Here is a 16,887-nt window from a genome sequence, read left to right as displayed (position 1 = left end):
AATCACAGGAAAAATCCTTGGGGGGCCCCATTTTCAAAATTGTTAAAAAGAATTGTTTTCCACACAGAACTCGGTTTGCCGCGGGCCCCGGGAAGGAAAAAAAAACAAAAAAAAACCTTCCCCCATAACCCCTTGTTTTTTTTTTAACAAAAAAAATTTAGCCACCTAAAAATCTCTTCACAGCTGGGGTAGAAAAAAAAATATGCTGTCTTCCCCTTCTCCCAAAAGTCTCCCCCTTCCATACTTGAGGAGAATGATTCCCCAAAAAAAATTTGGACTAGCGAGACCCATTTTTTAGCATTTATTTTTTTACTAAAAAGCTAATATATTCTTCTCAGTTTTAAAAAGAAAAAATTTTTTGATGAAACCATACAATGGTCACAAGGGGGCTTTCAAGAAAAACAACTATTTCAGAGAAAAGGGTCATCATTTAAAAGTCAGTTTCAATTTTTGAAATTGTTTTTTTGTTGATTGGTATAAAAATTTTTGTGGTTTGTACACTTTTCACTGTGCTACTCCATGATAACATCTGAAAAACACAATTGTGGTTAAATGAACTGTTTTTTACCCGAGCTAAGGTGGTGTTACATTTTTGATGGTCTGATTTTTAAAAATTTTTTTACAGCAATAACTGATTTTTTTCACTTGATTAAAAATTTTTTTTTCTCTACAAGGCTAAATGTTTTGAGCGGGGCTAAAAACTTTGGGTTTTTGGTAAAAGGCAAAAAAAATTATTTTTTAATTTTTGGGCCCTTTGGACTCAAATTGCGCTTGCCTGGAGCTTTTCTATCATATTTCAAATATTTTTTTGCCCCTTTCATATATTTGTACCGAAGAAAAGGGTTTTCAAGGTGCAATTTTTCATAATCAGGGGGGGTGGTTTCCTTGAAAATTATTTACATAAGCATGTGTGAACTGATCGGGCTGCAGGGCTCCAGTCAAACACTTTTACTTTTTTCCCAAAAAAAGGTTTTGCTGATCAACTGTATTTTACTTTGACCTTAGATAAATTGGGTTTAACAAATTAAAACAAAAATAAGTTTTGCTTCATAAAATTCAGAAGAGTAATATAAAACAAAATGAATTTTGTAGAAATTTTAAATAAATTTCATTTTCTCTTTAAAAAAACTGATAAAATTTTCAAGAACTCCTTGGTAAACTTTGTCGGGAAAGGGAGATAAGTCAATTTTAAAACATCTTGAAAATTTTATTTAATTTTTGACAGCATTGTTGTAATGCTTTTTATCATATCTTTTATTATTATAGGGAAAGACTAAACTGGATTCTCAAATTACTGTATGATGGTTTTACGATCAACAGTTGGAAACTACAGGGTATAAAAGGTCAAAAAGTTCTGGGACAAAATTTTAAAGGAGGTTTTACACAAAGTAAAATTGTGATTGCTTATCAGATGATGCATTAGGCAAAACAGTTTAAAAATGGGTGCTCTTGGGGGAAGTAAACCTCTATAATTTTGATACTGGTTACAAATTTTAAAACCCGGGATTTCCCCAAATAAAGATTTTTACATTCAAAGCCTGTGAATTTCAAAGGTGGGGAAAAATAAAGAGACACAAAAAAAAGATTTCACTTAAAAAACTTTATCATCCTGTAACTACATTTTTTATTCAAGCAAATTTTAGGGAGTGAGAACAGCCCTCTGATGATTTGTATCCATAAACTTTTAAAGCCGGGGGTTTGGGGTTTCTGAGTGAAAGATTTTGGGCCCCATGCCTTATAAAAATGCATAAAGTTTAAAATCGATGTGGCCTCCCAAGTATAACGCCCGCATCAATGTTTAAACGCCAAATTTTTTCACTTGTTTTCATAGATTAAATTTAAATTATTTAGAATTGTAAAAGTTCCCATTTTTACTTAAATTGTGGGTTTCTGTAGAAAAAGGTGGTTAAGCAATAGTTGATACAGAAAACTTGTTTGGTTTGTCCACACCTGGGCGGTCATTGTCAATACTCGTTTTTTTGGTCACGTCACATCATTCAGAATATTTCATGTTTTTGTTAAAATAGTCTTTGCAAATGACATGGATTTATTACACCGTCTTTCCCAAGATTGTTATTGCAATGTTTGAAACATTCAGTCTCGGCTATACATAACTTTGAAAGAAACATGAGACTACGTTAAAATACGGGACGCACAATTGTTAATTTTTTTGATTACAAAAAAGTCCCCCGGGGAAAAACACTGGGTATGACCCTATTACCCTACACACAGGGCCTTTCCCTTGGGGAGATTATTCTGTATAAAAACTCTTTTATGAAAATTTTGCATACTTAGGTATATTTTGTTAAATTTTTATTGAAATCAAACCATGGAATCAAAATTTTGTATTGATTTTTATGAAATTTATTCTTTTCCCCATAAAAAAAAATAATATTTTAGGAAATGTTGGGAAAAGGGCAGTCCCCAATTTCATGTGACCCTGTGCCTCTTATCTATTTCTGATCCCTTTAGCCCTATTTGAAAAGTTTTTCAAACAACCAAAGGCGAAAATTCATATGGAAAATGATAATTAACTGATGCCGATGTCATATGGTCTCTACATTGGGTTCCTTAATTATTGCATTCATTTTTAAAGAAATTTTATTTCATTTTTAGTAAAAAAATAAAGATAACTTAAATTTACCTCCAAAAATTTTTCAAAAGAAAAGAAAAACAGGGTTTTGTTTGTTTTGTTTTGAAGGCTTTATTAAAACTCTAACGCTTTTTTCAGAATGCAAAAATTTTCCTGTTTCCATACAAGACTACTTAACGATTGTGTGGTTGTAACTTCTTTATTTTGGACCTATAAAAAAAAGGGAAGTTCCTTTCCTTTCAGTACCTATAGGAAAAGAAAAGGCATTTTGTTTAGTCAAACAAGTTATGGAGACTTTCCATCACTTAAAAGTTTGATGCATTTTCACGTACCAATTAACCGTTCTGTTTGGAGGGGATTCAGCAGGGTGTGTGTAACTATTTTTTTTTATATTCATGAATAGTTACAAAACTACCAAAACATCTGTTTATTTTAAATCCCCGTTTTTTGTTTTTTGTGTATGGGGCAAAAACCATTAAGTTTTTTTTGAAATATGCTTCCAAAAAAACAGTAATCTGTATTCATGATAAAAAACTGTGCCAAAATCTGACCCCCCCTTGAGATGTTTGTTTTTAGAGTATTTTGTGTTTATAATAAAAGGGTTTAGTCCGGTATATGGTTTTTTCTCTCATCATGACAAGGCCATAACTTACACCCCAGTATTTAAAGTTTTTAGTTTTATTGAAAGATTGATTTAAAACTAAATAGTTGTTATAAAATCTCAAAGGCTCACATGCACAAGCCTTTTGAATTTTAGGTTAAAGGTTGTAGCACGTTCTCCTAAATTTTATTTTTAAAAGGGTTTGATTTAATTGAAATAGTTTTCCCCCAAACATCACCCCAAAACATATACCAAACCCATAACTCTGGGGAAATGTTAGGGGAAATTTTTTCCTTTTTTATTTTGAAATTTTGTTGATGTTTAGACACACTTTTATTTATGTCTTTGTAACTTCTAAATTATTTGACTCAAAAATTAAAATTTAAATGGTGATGTATTTGCAGATATTCTCTATTTCACTATCTACCAAATGTTGACATGCGTCCCTGCAGTCTTTTTTTTTTTAAAGTTATAAACCTAGATATGTTTACGTTCTTTATTGGCCTATAAAAAACCCGTATTGCTTTCACGGTGGTTGAATTCAAAACCCCAAACCCATCATACAAAAAGGGTTTTTGAAAAAGGTTGGTGACTTGTTCTAGGGGCTCAACATGAAGAGGGGATTCTTGGACTGTTTAGCCCGTCAGTATAATGTGATTGGAGGGGTACATCTTGGTATTTTTGAAAAGACATTTAAAAAAAAGAAAATTTTTTTTTTTAATTTAAATTCACATGCGTTTGACTTCCCATCAAAAATAAAGCATCTGTCGCATCCAAAAGTTGTCAGACTTTTCTTTGAATGACTTTCCCCTGAAAACCTTTGATGTTTTGATGAAACTTGGCTTGGGTGTTCCTAGGTGGGCTTGTACCAAAATTTTCAAAAATTTTTCCATGCAAAAAAATGGTTGCCCTTACAATGGAAAAATTGTCTTTCCCCCCAACCCGATTCGTTTTTAAAATTTTTTCATGAAAAATGTTCTTGGTGCTAGCACCGAGGTTATAAAAATTTGCCTGTTTTCCCGTTTCACAATGCAGCCCCAGTTAAATAGAAAATCTTCAAATGCCTCTTCTAAACCACTTGTTTGCATTAAAAAGCTTACAAATTGCCCTTTTTCTTGTAGTCTGTTAAAGCTCAGTCGAGCTTTGTTATATTGTTAAAATTCTTTGGCAATTAAAAAAAAATTTTCTCTAGCCGGTTTTGCCAGATCATCATAGGGGCAAATTAGGGCCAAACATGATCATCCGAAATTTCTTTAAAAATCAAAAATCTTTTTTTTTTGTACACCAGGTTTTTATTTTTACTTTTTCTATGCCTCTATGAAAATGCTCTGGTGCTTTTGTGGTTAAATAGTTTGTCTAGACTGAACAACAATTTTTAGAGGGTCTTTTTTTAAATAAAAACTTGATTTAAAAGGTATTCCAAGTAAATATTTTTTTTTGTATGAAAGGATGGAAAACCCCATTATTCTGCTTAAAAAATCTTGCGCTGATTTAAAAAAAGGGGGTACTTTATTAAGAAATGATTTTGAAAGTGGTTTTAAATTTATGGGAAAATGAAAACTTTGTCGTTTTTGATTTAAGTTAATATAAATTTTTTTTGGGGTTTGAAAAATTTTTTTAAGATGCATTTAAAAAAAGATTGGTAAAGGCGATGTTGATTTACAAGGCTTTAAAAGATAAAATTTTAAATTTTTAAGGGGGTTCAGGGCAGCATAAATTTTTCAAAAAGACGGGGTCTGGAGCAAACGTTGTTTTATTGTATAAAAAAATCCCCTTTTTTTGTTTTTTTTTTCGTATTTTATACGTACTGTACGGTTGTAAATTTTTTCTGGCTGCCAACATTCCGACTACGAGATTTTCGAGTTAGACCTTTCTTGGGGTTTTGCAACCAAAATATCATAAACCTCACAGGATTAAATTGCTGTTCAATTATTATTCCCAGAATGGCTGGTGAGTTTTTTACACTGTTTTAAAATAGTACACTCAATAAAAGTCTATGGTTGCTTTTTGCAAAAATTTTTGGGAGGATTTTACCCAATTTCAAAATACTGGGACAAAAAAAAAAAAAAACTTTTTTTAAGTGTCTCTTATTTATGTAATCGGTCCTTTGCTTTTGAAAATGGTGCAGTGTATTTTAAATATTTTTAATCATGATTTTTGATACTTAAATATGTGACCTAATTTTACTCCCAGAATTATCTGTTTTTTGGTACCTGTAAGTTTTCGATGTCGCTTCAAAAGTTTTAAAAAATCGGAAAAATCTGTCATATAGTGTTGGTCAAAACAGTCTCCCTGAAGGTGAAACGTCTGGGAGTAAAATCAAGTTTTATCTGTGGTATGTTGCTTAGCACCAATATGTTTTGTTAATTTGTGAATGATTCTCTATCTTAAACAAAAAGATTTCAGATCAGTTTAAGGGGCGGGTTAAATGGTTCAAAAATAAATGGAGCAATATTTAGACTTTTCCAAGATGAACAAAGAAAAAATTACACCCTTTTTTCCCGGGTATTTGTCTTTTAAATTTTTTTTTGCCCCCCTTTAAAGAAGGGGTCGGCTGTATGTAGACCATCCTTTCTGGATGATAAATCAAGACACTTGGGGCTAGGATTGAAAGTTATAGGAAGGTTGGTTTCACTGCGTGACCCTATTGTTTTTAGGTCTGTATGTCAAAAGGTAAAAGGTCACATGACGTTTAAAAATTTCCGGAATAACTCAAAACCTTGGCTAGGATCATGAAAATTATAGGGGGTTGGTCATGACCACAGTGGGGCCCCTTTGATTTTGACGTCAGTAGGTCAAAGTTCAAGGTACAGTGCCAGGGAAAAGTAAACGGTTTTTTGGCCAAAACCCAAAAGGCCCATAGGGATTGATCATGCCACTGTTGACCCCTATTTATTTTGAGGTCATTTGGTCAAAGTTCAAGGTCTGATTGGCCAGGAACAGTTAAATGCTTTCTGGACAATAACTTGGGCCAAGGGTCATGGAAGATGATAGAGAGGTTCATCAAGACCAGCAGATGACCCCTATTGATTTTAAGGTCAGTAGGTCAAAGGTCAAGGTTACAGTGACCCAGAACATTTTAACCATTTCCAGACAATAACTTGAGAACGCTTGGGCCTAGGATCATGACACTTGATAGGGAGGTTGGTCATGACCTGTAGATGACCCATATAGATTTTGAGGTCTGTAGGCTTAAGATCAAGGTCACATTGGCCCGGAACAGCTAAACCCTTTGTAGAGGATACCTTGAGCACACTTGGGCCTAGGATCACTAAACTTAATAGGAAGGTTGATCATGACCAGCAGATGACCCCTGTTGATTTTGAGGTCAGTAGGTCAAAGGTCAATGTCACATTGAACCAGAACAGTAGAACTTTTGTTTACAGTGAGCAAATAATTTCTGTTCCTTGTGCAATTACTCAATGCATCAAGGGGGGCATTTCGTGTTTGACGAGCTCTTGTTATTCTTTAATATGAAGATTGTACTTCACAAGTTCAATACATATATTTCTGTCAGGATCAAATTGATAAAAGAGTTATTATTTCAGGATAGTAAAGTAGAGGACTTTGTGCCATTACCTAAAACAGAAGATTTCCAGTTCCTTGAGATTGATCTGGGACCCCAAACAAAAGTGTTGTACCAGATCTCAGGGTAATGGGGAAAAAAACTTCGATGGGTACTAGTGCTGTATTGATTTATTGATTATCAAAAAATTTTCATGACCTTTTTTTGATTTGAAAAGATTGGGAGTATTTATTTTTCAATGATAGTGAAAAGAGAACTTTAAAAAGATAAACAATTTAAAAAAAAATTCTTTTTAAAAAATTTTTCACAGCATTTTTCTGTCAGCAATGGCACCACATTGAAATTTTACTTTTTATGTCAAATGGTAAAAAATTTAAAAAGGAAACCCCTTAAAAAATTTTTTGACAAAATTCAAAAACTGACAGGGGTTTTTTAGTTTGAAAATTAAATTCAAAAAACTATCACCCTTTGAATTCTTTGAATCGAAAGTTGGAAGTATGTGGGACTTTAAATTTTTCATTTATATTTAATTCAAAAAATGATTAATATTTTCCTTCAGTTTCCGTCAAATTTCCATAATTTTCAATCGGGCTGTTCTTGGTATGTCTATCCAAAAACTAAAATGTTTTTTGTTTTTAAGGTTTTTTTCGATTTACCTTCAGAATTTATATAATATAATTGTAAGGCTTAAGCTAGGATTTTGAACAAAGAAATTAAATACAAGAATTTAATTTTTTTTCTAATCTACATTTAAAGTATTATTCATTTAAAAGATAACAAGCAACATGTTAATACTGGTAAAACTACTTGCAGTCAGTACTGTTGACATAGGTTGCCCTTTATTTTAATGAACATAAATCCCGTGAATTCTCAGCTTTAAAAGGGTTCTTTTTTAAGTTCAGTTTTTCTATGCTTTTTTTAAACCCCTTTTCGGGTTGGCTTCACAGTCAAAAATAAATCATGTGAAAGTCATGAAAAGTGATTTTTTTAAAATTTCGTTTTTATTTTTACTCCCAGCACAAAATGCCAGGGGGAGGTATTGTGATCACTCACCGTCGGGGTCCGCCCGTCGTCTGCCGTCCACGTCCCCCTCCCTCCCCACCCTTTAAAAAACATCTCCTCCTAAAAACCCAACCGGCCAATTTTGATGAAAAGTCACAGAGTTTTCCTTGGGTGGTCTTCTTTAAAAAATTTTCAAGAATTGAACTTACGATTTGGTTGCCTTGGCAAACCAAAAAAAAAAAAATTTAAAAAACTTCTTCTCAAAACCCGAAGCCCTAGAGCTTGATATTTTGGGTGAAACATTGCCCAGTGGACCCCTACCAAGTTTTTTTCAAAACATGACCCCCAGGGGCAAAATTTACCCCGCCCCGGGGGCACTTTATTTTACAAAGGGAAAAATTAAAAAAATCTTTTCTCAAAAACCAAAAACCCCAGACTTAATTTTTTTGGGGCTTGTAGCTTGCCTAGTGGGGCCTCTATAAAATTTTCAAAAACATACCCCCGGGGGCAAAATTTTACCTTGCCCAGGGGTCCTTGATTTTACATAGGGAAAAATTTCCAAAAAATTTTTAAAATAAACCAAAAGGCTTAGACTAATATTTGACATGTCATTGCCTTGGCGTTACAAAATTTTTTCAAAATTCGGGGCCCCCCCCCGGGCAAAATTTACCCCACCCCAGGGGGCACTTGATTTTACAAAAGGAAAAAATTTAAAAATTTTTTAAAATAAACCAGAAGGGTAGGTCTTAGATATTTGACTTTAGCTTGCCAGTGCTTCTCAAAATTTTTTCAAAACTGACCCCGGGGGCAAATTTTTACCTGCCCCCCTGGGATTTTCTTTTTGCTAGAAAAACTTCAAAATAAACCCGAAGGGCCCAGAGCTTAGATATTTCATATGTAGCTTGCCCAGGGCCTCACAAAAATTTTTTTAAATCATGACCCCCGGGGTTAAAAAATTTACCCCACCCCAGGGGCCCTTGATTTTCATAGGAAAATCTTTAAAAAAATTCTAAAAAAAAACCAGAAGCTTAGATCTTGATATTTGCTGTAGTTTTTTCCCTAGTAATTTTCTCAAATTTGTTAAAATCTTTACCCCCGGGGGTCAAATTGACCCACCCCAGGGGTTATTTTTAGCTTTGCAAAAAATTTTTTTTCAAAAACAATAAAAGGTGGCGATATGGGGCCATCATGGCCTCTTGTCTTAGTATAGTTTCTTTAAATTTTTTTTTCTTTTTCAAATTCAGGTCTCAAATTTTACAGATTCACTGAAACAGCAAATATGCTTGTGTTAATTGGCGCCGTTGTGTCTCATGGCAATGTGCATACTTTTATTTTTGTTTTTACTATCCCACCAGAGGGTTACCCTCAGCTCATAATACAAAATTCTGTTAAAAGGGACTGGGTTTCCGTAAGATACAGATTAAAAGTTTTTTGCAGCCTTCGATAGTTTTTTCTTTATGGGAATTCACAGGGGCGTGCCTTTCATTTTTAGTGAAAAGAGAAAACCGGTTTTTGTGGATTTTGTTTTACTGTAAATTGTGTCTTTTTCACAACATTTTTAATCATCAACAGAGTTGTTACTATCCTGAATATTAGCTTTATTTCTTGGGCTGAATGCCGGTTCATACTCGGGATGGTTGCACTTTGATACTTGGGGGGGGTTGCACTATTGCAATACAGTTTTTAAACCATATCTCAAACTCCCCTTGTTCTCAAAATTTTAAAATTTTTTGAAGACTTTTTAAGTCCATTCTGAACATTTTTCATAATACCTTTTAGTGGGAAATTTTTTTTCCTTTAGTAAATGCCGATCCCTGGAATTTTGGGGTACAAATTTCGAAAGTGTCGCAAATCAAAGCCCAGATGTTTTCCATTCCTTGAATAATTGATTTTTATCCTGTGTTTTGTAGTAATTTGTTTTGTATTGAAAATTCAAATTTTTTTGGTATAAGCCAAAAACACTCCCGTAAAAAGGTGTTTTGTTTGCGTTTCGTTTTTCCCTACAGTTTATTTGGGTAGTGTTGCTGGTTATTTAAAAAAAAGAGTTAAATTTTAAATTCAATGTCAGACAGGCCCTGGCAGTAATGCCCTCCTTCAGAAATGGGTTTTAAGTTTCCAACAACCCACCGGAATTACCCGTTTTAAAATACTTTTTTTATAAACCAGTTTTTTTAAGAACGACTTTGTGATGGGGAAATGTGTCTGCCTTGTCCCTTTTTCAATTTTTTGTTTTTGAGCTTTAAATTGTAACCCCTTCAAAAATTTTTCTTAAACCCGGCAGAAAAAGGGAGGGGCAATGAAGCATGAACCATTTTATAGATCAAAAGGTCAAGATCACAAATCATTATTGTGTGTCTGGAGCATGACCTAATAACCATTCAAGCATGGTAGATAGGTAGTTTGCGATTTGGCGATGTGCAGAGCACAAGAAATGGGTCATTAGGTTAGACAAGGGTCACAAATTAAGCTCAAAGATCATATCCGGCCATCCTATTTTGTGTCTAGAGCATAATTTAATAATTATTCAAGGTATTGACTTTAAACTTTGCATTTAGGCATATGGTGATGAGGCAGTATGTAAAGTATATGAACAAGGTTGGTAGGTCAAACAGTGAGGTCACAGCAATGTCAAAATCGGCCTGTCATATTTTGTATATGTAGCATAGCTTCATAACCACTTCAAATTTAGCATATAGGTAGGTAACAGTGAGATGATGTGCAGTGCAGAGTACAAGAACCAGGTTGGTAGGTCAAAGGTCAAGGTCACAGATCAAACTCATATGTAAATGTGTCCTTCATATTTCGTTTCTGGAGCATTTCTTAAAATCCATTCAAAATATTGACTTCAAATTTGGCATATAGGTAGGTTGCGATTGAAAAATATGCAGAGCCCAGAGAACTGGGCTGGTAGATCAACTGTTATGGTCACAAATTCATCTCAAAGGTCAAATCTTTCTGGCATTGTTTCCAGAGTACAACTTAAAAATGGTTCAAGAGATTGACTTGAAACATGGAATATTGGTAGGTGTTGATGAGGTCATATGCAGAATACAACAGTCCCCCTTACTGCCTTATTCTCTTCCTCCCAGACCTCCAACTCCCGCTCACACTCTTCCAGATTTGATTTTCACTTCTGGTTTCTTGTGCACTGCAACCGCACAAAACTCCCACCTGCCCCAGACCCAACTCATCCCCAAAATTGACCTATTTTGTGAAAATGTCAAATTCTGTTTCCTTCTTTCAGTCATACTTGTAGCAGTTATAATCTGTTACATCAAGTTAAATGTAAGAATTACATTATTATTATCCCAGATTTAGCTTCACTTTTCTCTTGTCTGTAATTTGATTAGGTCTGAATAAACAAATCCAGAAGTAAACTACCTAACTATAGTGTACCAAATTAAAATTCTTGAAAATAGTTCTACAAATTATTTTATTAGGATGACCTAAATGGCTTCTGCTTGTAGATATCTGGTGTCCCACTTTATGAAAAAAATGACAATATTTTGCTATTTCATTTGATAGCCTAACTGTGTCCTGATACAAACAAAAGAGTTAAAGATGACAGCCCCGGATGCTCTACGAGTGTTTGGTTCAGAGGCATATGAGGAAGTTGTCAGCAGAGGTAATGTGTACATGTGTACAGTTTAGATATGTGTGCCATTAGGAAATATCACATGATAAACCTTTGCAGTAGTATATTAAATAATACCTGTATTTTTCTGTGGCAAACATGTGGCTTTATTCAATTTGCATTGTTCAAAATAACTTTAAAAAAAGATAAAGGGCAAATGCAAGGCCACTTATATTGTGCAGGGGCCTCCGTGGCCGAGTGGTTAAGGTCGCTGACTTCAAATCACTTGCCCCTCATCGATGTGGATTCGAGCCTCACCCGGGGCGTTTAATTCTTCATGTGAGAAGCCATTCACTGTCCCCCCCGCTTACAGGGAAGGTCGGTGGTTCCTACCCAGGTGCTCCACGTCATGATTAAATAATGCACGACGGGTACCAGGGGTCGTCCTCCACTATCAAAGCTGGAAAGTCGCCATATGACCTATAATTGTGTCGCTGCAACGTTAAACCCAACAAAATAAATAAATAAACTTATATTGTGCAACTGTCTGTTTTTAAGACAATATGTTTTGCGATCTACAATATACATAAACGGAAAAAAATTTAATACTGTGGATTCATTATTGTTTTTGGTGGACCATGTGGTTTTCCTTATGCATGAAATTAAACATCAAATATAATTCACCTTTATTTGAGTGAAATTGTGCCCCCACGTAGCAGTCATTTTGGTCTTAACTACAAAATTAATGCAGTGAAAGTCAGTGATTTCATGTTACATGGATAGTTTGTTTTCAGGTCCGTGAAGGATGGAGTACCATGAATGAGATAGTATAACAGGTAATGTCAGGAGGTGAATAGTGGGTATTACGAAGGCTCAACGGGGCTTGTGTTCATCAGTCAGTCACGGGATGCTGCAGAGCAACAGATTGAAAACTATTATAACTTTGCTGACATGCAGATGGCTGTTTGAAGGAAACACAGGACAGTGATTGGTTGTGATAAGGACTATATGTTAGTCTATAAACGGGTGATGAAAATCCATTTTATGAGATATATCGGAAATTTTACATCTTTTTTATGTAATACTGTTGTTACAGACATTTTACGTGACCGACGAAGAGGGGGATAATTATGAAAGGTATCAGAGGGGAAAATGGGGCAAGACGTTGTAGAAGTAAAAAAACCACCAAAGTCACGTAATTAAAGACAACAATGTGATAGTGTAGCTGAGGCAGATAGATGGACCTAGTCATGGTGTAATGATCTGACTATATATACATATCATTCTCTTATAGCAATGTGTGCATTCCATATTGTATATTGTACTATTGTATTTATTTAATGCTTTATATGTGTTGTAGTATTTACATGCATGTATCATTTGATACATTGTTGTTTTTTTTCCCTATCATTTTTATTTAAAGAAGAAGTCATGGTATTTGCACTGGCTGTCTTATTTAAATTTGATATATAGATTTTTTCTGTGAATTAAATGTTTTCAGTTAAAGCCAAAAAAATATATATATATTAGTGTTTCACTGTTGTGTGACTGGAAATTAATTAGAGGTTTAGATACATTATCATTTTACCTTTTAGCAAATAGCTTACATATTTTAAGTTATGGTCTTATAATGTGTTAATATAAATTTGTTAATTGTATTTTAAATTAAGAACAGAAATAACTTTGAAAATATGGTATTTTGGTATTTTAGTGTCTGTCTTGTTATAGAGTTAAGTATATTTTGCCTTTCTTCCAAGAAGAGGATGTTTATTGTTTGATTCTTTTGTCACTAGACTGGGTAGTTTCTAATCAGTACCTGAAGAGCATTTATGCCTTAAGGTTCACTGTTAGTCAATAACTATACAGGGTTTGTTTGTAGACTGTATAGTTTCTGACCATCGACTGAACAGGGCTTGTACCTTTGGGTTCTTCTATTGGTAGTTTAGTTTCTGATCAATAATTTTAGAATGTGTGTGCCTTTGGATGTTAAACAGTACAAGAGGATGATCTGCATTCTGTTTGGTGGTCTGATAGTCCCCCAAAGGTCAAGTCAATGGAGACTGTGATAGAATATGCTTAGGTCAACGGCACTCAACGTCATAGATAGATTAACCTGTAGCATTAAAAAGTGAATGGTTTTTTGTGTCTGTAACGTAGTACTCTTGGATCTAAAGTCCTCAAACTTTATTGTCTGATTGTCCCTTTGGTCTTTACATGATTCCTGTTAATCTATGGATGGTTAGGTTGGGCAGTTTTACTGCAACCATTGGCAGTATATTTTTTTCACAAGTCTAGCACTTTTATATTTTTGCTTGATTAATACACATTTACATTGTTCAGGACAAAAAAGCATAACAATTTCTATCTAGATTGAACTTGCTTAACATTTGTTACATTGCTGATAGCCTAGGAGCTGTATATTTTCGTAATGTTCAGATTTGACTTACGGTTAAAGTTCTAATTATAGAGAAGGACTTTTTTTTTTGTTTTAATGCCCCGGCATCTACTGATCGGAGGCATAGAGTGATTGTCCTGTCTGTCCGTTCGTCCGACGAGTTAACCCAAATGGACACGCTTCGTCTACCTCTATACCCCAAGCTAGAATACTTGAGACTAACGCGATGTATCCTGTGACCATTCCTCATCTCAGACTCACACTTACTCAGTTTGACCTAGACCCTTGAGCTTGACCTCGTTTTGGACGTAGGCTGCTTGGTAGCGACAAAAGATTGCCACCGGGGCATCAAGCGGTTATGGAACGCAGCTCGTGGCTTATTTTGTACAGAATGAACCGAATCAGCGCATACTTGATAATAAAATGTAACTCAGTTCCTTGGATTGACCTCACCTGTGTTTCGATTTAGTGTTATTTCACAAGTAAACCTGAATAATCTTGTGGTTTGAAACCTGGAAATCTGACAGATTTATATGAATATTTTAAAATTATGTTTTAGAGGTTTCTGTTTACCAATTATGAGCAAATCCTGTTAACCAAACATGTATGGGTACCATTAAGCTTTTGCTCTATGCAGCATATAGAGAACTACCCTACACATCACAGTGTCCAGAGATTGGTTAAAGTTTTCATGTACTTCCAATTTATCTGTGTTATTACGTGATGCATTTGCTTCTAGAAATAGTTTTTCCCTATCATCAATCACAAGGTACTCTCATGACCTCCAAGGCCTTAACTCTCAAATTATTTCTGTGAGTTAGCTCGTTTAGGGGGGGGGGGGGGGGGGGGGGGGAGCGAAGTTCAAGTTAATGTTTGATACATGGTTACTCTGTCTTTGTTATTACTAAATGGATTTGATTTCATCTTAAAATAGTTGTTTCATATCATCACCCAATTTTTATACGACACAAGGGCCATATATCTGGCACTAATATTTATTTCCCATGTGTGGTTTGGGAGACATAATGATGTTGATGCTTTCGAGTCTGTTTGTCAGCTGTCTTTCACAAAGTTTTACACATAAGTAGGCTCACACCACTATGGGGGATTGAAAACCTAACTTCACAATAGTGATATTGTTGAGTCTAGTTTGGACATTGTGTTCAGGATTTGTCAAATTTTATGGTATTTTGACTACCGGTACTTCTCTTATAATAATTTGGAGATGTCTACAAACCGTACAGTTGTCAGTGGCCATGCATAGTAATGCATATCATCGGTAGGTGCTGGGTCAGTGAGTTGTCAGTGAGTAATTTGCCTAGATTTGTCGTCTGTTTAAGAGTGAACACTAACTTTCCATATATCATTGGCTGAATTCACCAAACCTCCACAAATGATCAGTACCAACCTATTTGTCATTGTTCTTTGAATGTTATGGTTTAATGATTTTTCCACGGGAGTTGGAGCGATGCCGATCTTTGTGTGCATTTTAGGACCGATGTCTGTATGGTTGATTGTGGGGGACATATGTGTTTTCATGAGAAACAATCGTTAGTTTGTATTATTTTTATATCTGTCTGATGTGATAATTAGTTTCATTGCATCTCTATTACTATTACATACTCATTTTATAAATGCCAGTAAGTTACAGTGAAACCTGTAACGTCAGTATTTTTCCATATTGAAGGTCATTTTTAGCTCACATGTCACAAAGTGACAGTGTGAGCTTTTGTGATCGTGCAGCGTCCGTCTGTGCGTCCGTGCGTAAACTTTTGTCTTGTGACCCTCTCTAGCAGGTCACATTGTTCATGGATCTTAGAAGGTGGTCAGAATGTTTCATCTTGATATCTAGGTCCAAGTTCGAAACTGGGTCACGTGCGGTCAAAAACAGGTCAGTAGTCTAAGAAATAGCATACCTTGGACCTCTCTAGAGGCCAATTTTTCACATGATGCTTCAGAAAAGTGGTCAGAATGTTCATCTTGATGATAGCTAGGTCAGGTTCGAAACTGGGTAACGTGCCTGCCAAAAACAGGTCAGTAGGTCAAATAATAGAAAAACCTTGTGACCTCTCTAGAGCCATAATTTGCATGGGATCTGTATGAAATTGGTCTGAATAGTCAGCTTGATGATATCTAGGTCAGGTTCGAAACTGGGTCAGCTGCGGGCAAAAACTAGTCCTTAGGTCTAAAAATCGAAAAACCCTTGTGCCTCTGTAGAGGTCATACTTTTGAATGGATCTTCATGAAAATTGGTCAGAATTGTTCACCTGGATGAGATCTAGGTCAAGTTGAAACTGGGTCACGTCCCAGCAATAACTAGGTCATAGGTCTAAATAATCAAAAAACCTTGGAACCTCTCTAGACAGCCATATTTTTCAGGGGATCTTTAGGAAAGTTGGTCAAATGTCATCTGGATGATATTCTAGGTCACATTCGAACTGGGTCAACTGCGGTCAAAACCTAGTCAGTAGGTCACAATAGAAAAAGCCTTTGACCTCTCTAGAAGGCCATATTTTTCACATGATCTGCATGAAAAATTGGTCAGAATGTTCATCTTGATGATATCTAGGTCAAGTTCGAACTGGGTCACGTGCCTTCAAAAACGAGGTCAGTAGGTCAAATAATAAAAAACCTTGTGACCTCTCTAATGCCATACTTTTTGAATGGATCTCATGAAAATTAGTCAGAATGTTCCATCTTGATGATACTAGGTCAGGTTCGAAACGGGGTCACGTGCCGCCATCATAACTAGGTCATGAGTCCCAAATAATGAAAAAACATTGTGACCTTCGCTAGTGGCCAATAGTTTCTGGATCTGTATGAAAGTTGGTCTGAATGTCTCATCTTGATGAATCTAGATCAGTTTCGAAACTGTCCCAGCTGCGGTCCAAAAACTAGGTCATTAGGTCTAAAAATAGAAAAAGCTTGTGACGTCTCTCTAGAGGCCATACTTTTGAGTGGATCTTCATAAATTGGTCAGAATGTTCAGCTTGATATATGCTAGGTCAAGTTTGAAACTGGGTCCACGTGCCAACAATAACTAGGTCATAGTCAAATAATGAAAAACCCTGTGACCGCTCTAGAGGCCATATTTTTCATGGGATCTGTAATGAAAGGTGGTCTGAATGTTCATCGGATGATATCTAGGTCAGAGCAAAAACTGGTCACATTGAGCTCAAAAACTAGGTCACCATGT

The sequence above is a fragment of the Mercenaria mercenaria genome, chromosome 17 (genome assembly GCF_021730395.1).
Source record: "Mercenaria mercenaria strain notata chromosome 17, MADL_Memer_1, whole genome shotgun sequence".
Classification (NCBI taxonomy): domain Eukaryota; kingdom Metazoa; phylum Mollusca; class Bivalvia; order Venerida; family Veneridae; genus Mercenaria; species Mercenaria mercenaria.
The sequence above is the reverse complement of the archived record's forward strand: the minus strand, read 5'-3'. Positions refer to the sequence as shown.